At 37.5% G+C, this 6000-nt stretch overlaps 2 protein-coding genes across 2 annotated transcripts in view; one reads left to right on the forward strand and one right to left on the reverse strand.

Moving 5' to 3' along the window:
* Positions 1-2620, reverse strand: part of LOC108692828 — a 174768-nt gene extending 172148 nt beyond the window's left edge. Inside the window, exon 1 of the mRNA XM_018201335.1 lies at positions 2581-2620. The gene's annotated coding sequence lies outside the window, so the exon portion shown is untranslated. The remainder of the gene's footprint in view (positions 1-2580) is intronic.
* LOC108692839 (autophagy-related protein 16-1) overlaps positions 1-6000 on the forward strand; it is a 389033-nt gene that overhangs the window by 344205 nt on the left and 38828 nt on the right. The gene's annotated exons all lie outside the window — the stretch shown is intronic.

Below are 6000 nucleotides of genomic sequence, written 5' to 3' on the forward strand. Positions count from 1 at the left end.
TACTTCGTCAATCACATGATCGATATATATGAGGCTATAAATATTGGAATATAATTCTGGAATATCTGATCAAAGAGGTTATATATTAACGTCAGCTACTAATCTAGCGGAATACAACACTGTATAGCTTAGTGAAATATGTGCTCTCAGCTTTGTATCATCTAAACATGGGAATCGCATTATCATAAATTTCCTTGTTCATAAAGACTGAGCAATTATAGTCATACGTAAGACGTCATGTAAGGTTTTTCTCGCACCATTTATAGCGCTCCGATCGAATTTACTAACACATTTTGATTTCAACTTTATTTTAATTTGCTATCCTTGTTATACTACATACAGAAAAGGACAGATTTTGCTGAAACATTTACAAATTTAATTCGATACAGATCTGAAAATAATTTTGTTAAATCATCAAAATAATAATGTAGAACAGTTAAACTGACGGCAAAGATGTCGAAACTTTTTTCAAACTTTAGGAAACTCAAGCATTGCTCATTATGCTTGAGTTTCCTACATAATTATTTTGACGGTCAACAAAATTATTTTCAGCTCTGTATTTACTTAAATTGTTAGAGACTTCGACAAATTCGTTTTTTCCATGTAAAAATTGAATATAAATTTCAATTAATGTAAAGATTAATAGCTAGTTTGTTATTCTTGGAAAATACATAGAAAACGAAAGCATCCGCATTTTTACCAGAATTTACGAGTTAAAATGAAAAGCAATTTGTCAGAATCCACAAAAGAATCCAAGCAAATGTATTATAACGATCAGAATCTAACGTATAATAAACGATATTGAATAACATTCGTGTTAGCGTATATAATAGCATACACATATTTTCATTGCCAGTCGTTTATTACACGATTTTTAGTTCGGCACTTTTTGCACCATATAGCAATACTAGTCTGCGCACTGCGCTTTTTAAACGTTGTTTTATTAATATGACATTCTGTGATGAGACTCAAGTGTGTTTTCACAATGAACAACGTAGATATCCCTATAGATGTTTCCAATACTAAAATAAATCGCACCACAAGAGAAAAATGTTGCGACTTATCGATATAAAATATTACACTCGTGCACATTTCTATTTCCTTCATTTTAATTTTGAAAGATGCTGCGAAGAAAAATATTGACAAGAATTCTATCTGATCTTTAATCAAGCGTGCAGTGATAGATGCACTTATCACATACAAGCTGTTGATTCGAAAGATCGTTCTATTACGACCCTCATTAAGCGGGTTGGAATTTCTATTGGTGCAGGTAAGATTACGCTACTAGTAAAAACCGTTAACTTCTTTATGCAATACCGTTTCTACTCGCGCAGAATTTTACTAGATGTTTATAATCAAAAGGCTATGATATGTATATATAAAACTTGTTGCTATCTCTGTTCGTTCATCAATTATACATCACGCACAGCTCAATCGATACTATGAACCTTCTTTTTGTATGTAAAAAAAAAGAATGACGGGAAATTATAAGCATCCTTTCACCTTCTTAACGTTTCACGTTGAAAGGAATTCCAGAAGCAATCTTCGATTCAATTATGTCAGAAGTTAACCTCACTGAAAACCGCGTTTCTACCGTAATCCTACGGTTGCGGAAGAGGCCTTATGAAAGCGGCATCATAATTTCGTTTCATTTTTCCATAATGTCGAGGAAGAGAAAATTGTAGGACGTCGTAGCACGGCTGACGCCACCAACCCGCTCTGCACGACTGCGATTACGCAACGACATTTGCACGCTGATTCGATTAATTATTATTCCAGATCGCCATCGAGGGCGGAAGATCGGAATTTCTCTCGAGTGCGCGAAACCACCGAGACGGAAAATTGTTTTTCCGCGATCCACTGTACGTAGCCGCGCGAGGCTATAACTATTGCCGTGGATGGGACTTTATCGATTTCATCGGGAATACAGTGCGCATCGTCAATGGATTGGGGCGTGCACGTCGTCCAGCACCCGGCGAGACGTGAAAACGCGAAATGGAAAAATTCGAGCCCGATCGGCCCAGGGACAAGCGGAATTTTGCGTTTAATTGGAAAAAGAGATGTGCGCAGTCGACAAGGGGGATGCGATTTTGTATTTTTTCCCCTTTATCTCCGGCTTGTCCAGGTCGACAATCTGATCATTCCCAATCTCGAATTTCCGGAGTCGCTGCAGTCCGATTTTGCGACAGGAGGAAGACCTCTAAGCGGTATATATTGAAGAAGTTCACTATCCGATCCTGCTCCTTGCACGAAGATGACGCGCATGATAGATTGTCGCCCATTTTTATTCGCGCTACGTCGCCCTGGTCCCCGTAACAGCGTCCCACCGAGCGGATATCTCGGCGACATCTACTTCGTAACCCGTTCCGAATGACAGGAAAACGATCAGACTCGGCATCCGGTAGAATCTCGTCCATCTCCGAGACTCGTTCGTTGTAGAAAACCGTGTCGAACTTTACGATTTCACTGATATACGAGCCGCTCGGTACAACACTGTTTATCATTCCGCACACCTCAGAAGGGGGCCCAGCGCGCAAGTCGTACTGCTATCCGTAGATGGCTTTTCGTCGGATCACGTACCTGGACGGTTGCGGTGGCAAGCCGCGCCGGTAGAAACCAGGGTAAAATCTGCAGTAGAACGCGGCGGGCCTCGTACGCAGGGAAGTCTCTCTCCTAAGCACTCGAAGAAGCGCTCTCTCTCGCTCCCGCGTGTCCTTGGACTTGAGCCCCGTTCACGGCCACAACCAACACAGAAATGCTGGGATTGCAAGGCGTGCGGCCACTTTTCCTGCCGGTACCATCAGGTGGGGGAATATACCCGGTTGCTGTTGGCAGGTGGAATGCTCAACATCACCGCAATGTACTCACGAATTATTAGTGCGACGGGACGCCCCCGGTGAAGGAGGGGGAGGGGGGGCAGAAGCAAGAAGCCGATGATGGTGGAGGTGGCCATGGCGAAAGGGTGGGGAAAGGGATACAGAAGGAAGAAGGTAGGACGGGGCCCTGCGATTCGGACTATCTACCGTGTGATTTCAAGTACGTTCACCAGCTCCACGCTTCCGCGGTTCCACAGGACGTATCATTCAGATTTCTGACCTCGCGCGAAAACTCAAAACTCACCGAATCGGACACCACCATTTGTAATCTCACAAATTTTTTTAAAAACTCGAATTTACGTGTTCAATATAAAACGTTTTATTTAATATAATCAAATGAGTATGAATTCGTTATCAACAGAAAATTATATTAACGAACGTCAAGTTGAACAGATTCAGTAGATATCTTTTCAGATAATTTAAGTAAAATTTTTCTAACGATATTTTTATGGGATATGTATAATATAATATTCGTCGTTATTAAAAAAGCTAATTAATAATGTGCGTGTTAAATTTGTCGAATTAATGTGGCGCAGATGACGCTCCGAATAATCATAAATCAAAATATTCTGTACAATAATTACTTCCGTCTTCATACTATTTTCATATTTTTCTCAATACTGCAGATAACACGAGAGAACGCAAGTGGAATTAGAATCGCGCTTCGACTTAATAGTCACTATGTAGGTGGACATCTTATTAACTTTATTACTATTAAATGACGCGGTTTGAAGTAGCGGTTTAGCTTTAGCTTTATGACGTAGTAAGATTGCATACGACATATCAACATGCGTATGATGAGCGTATAATGGCGTACTTGATGGTGAAGCTGCGGTGCTCTTTTATTCATCGACTGGGCGATCTAAAATTTCAACTATGCCATTGCCCATTCATTATTATCAGCGCTACTGTGCTAAAAACGAGGTGTTATAATCATATTCATACTTGTGAATACAAATACGGCATGCATGCTAGTTTGCACACGATAGTGCACTCGTGCAATGATTCACCGCGATGACAACTCGTTTTTAATAAATAAATCAACTCTTTTATTTATTTGCCGACAGCATGCGGTAATTTATATTTTATTTAGCTATGTCATTATATTATTTTTTCATGAAATATTATTATATAAAACATTATCTCCATGAATAATAAATTTGCCACTTTACACAATATCGTAGGAATCTGCAACAATTATAATGAAAAGAAATTATTGGTTTTTAATTTATCGTGTAATATTTTAAGTTTTTTAAGGGAATGCAAAAATCTCTTTTACTTTCATTAAATATATGGTTTTTAGTATTGATTTTATCACCTTATAACCTTGAAACAATTAATATAATAAGTGAAAGATTTATCTTCAAATAAATAAGACACAAGAAAAAATTAATTTATTACATTTTTAATCCATTAAATGTAGAAAATATATAATCTTCTAAATAAACTTTGATATTTCATTTATTTACGTTCATTTCCTATGTATAAAATGTATAAATATCGATGGTAAAATAATTTGCGTAATTCTTGATAACGCAATTCGTGTTCATATTAGTGAGACACAAGCGCTGTGAGAGAGGAAATGTATACGTAATTCCCATCCTTTGCAATGCGTCGAATATGTTAATAAGATCTACACTTGGAAAACAACTGAGTATTCCAATTAAACGCACATTCTCAGAAAGGAACTACCAGGAGGACATTTACTTAACCGGAATACACTGATTATCTCATTTCGATAGTGTAATTGAACAGCACTATCTCACCGTCGATTATCATACTTGAAGATTCATATTAGTGAGTTCGCCTGAAGAATGCAGCATTACAGGACGGGCAAATTATTACAGCGACGAACTACTAATGAATACCCATTTAGATTCAACCCACAATTAGCATATTTCTCTTTTTGGTGTATAATTGAAGACTACTACCTCAACTTAGTTTACACGCGTACACGCTTGAGAAAGTTATGTCTCAAAAGAGTTTAAAGCTTTCAATAAAGAGCTTTATAAAGCTGTATCCTGACTCAATGTTCTTCTACTAAATGATGCTTGAATCTTCGATTCATTTCTTTGAAATGAAAAAATTTTCGCGAAAGATAATATTATGATTCTTTTATCGCTTACTTTATTTTATGTTCAATTTACTTTCGGAGCTTAAAGAAATTTTTTATTAGAAGTTTTGCTCGATTTCAAAGAATTTGTACTCAAATCGAATTTGAAAATACTCTGATTTCACTTTCTCGCCACAATTCATACCGCCACTGTTAGTCTCTGTTTCGCTCCTAGAACGATATTGTAATTAGTCAGCAAACGTGGAATTGTTGCGCGAAACGCATGATATCGCGATACAAGTTAGACTGCGGAATCTCGGGCTGACGTTATTTCCGGCAGTGAGAGACGATTTCATAATTCGCCGTCAACAGATATGATTCCGTTTTTTTAAATCGTGCGAAAATGTGCCGCATTAAAGCACATTAAAATGGATGTCGTAAATTTCGAAGCTACTTTGCGCTACATTAAGTCGTACGCTACGTAAAACGCTATATCATACCGCATTGAAACTCAACCTGCGCTGCGATCGTTGTCTGCGCGATTCTCATTTCTGGTAACCTGCTCGAAAGTTTTTTCGCAGCACGACGTCGCTGCCATTGCAGCCGTTGATTCGCGATCTCTGTAATTCGCTGGTCGTCATCGTTAATCCCGTAACTTATTGTAATCCAGTTACTAACTCGCTTAGTGGTCCGGTTAATAGTCCAAGAACTGCTCGAGACTGGATGAATGAGTAAGGAGGAAGTGGGACAACCGGATTATCGTCGAAGTCGTGATCTGTTAGGATATCTATAATGGCAGTTTCAAATAGGAATTTTTCTATTTTTCTCTCTCTTTTTAGATTTTATCCAGAGAATAGCAAATTACCATTCATACAAATATTGATTTTTAATTCAAAACTCTGAAATTTATTTTTGAAATTTGCTTTGTAAGTGAAAATATAAACATTATCTTTTTAAATAGGCAATATGTAAATACTAGATATACTAAAAGAATTATTACTACGAAAAGAAGATGATAATTTAACTATAAAAAGTATATTATTTCTTACATATTTCTATTATATCATTTTA

This window comes from Atta colombica, unplaced genomic scaffold (assembly GCF_001594045.1).
Source record: "Atta colombica isolate Treedump-2 unplaced genomic scaffold, Acol1.0 scaffold107, whole genome shotgun sequence".
NCBI lineage: Eukaryota > Metazoa > Arthropoda > Insecta > Hymenoptera > Formicidae > Atta > Atta colombica.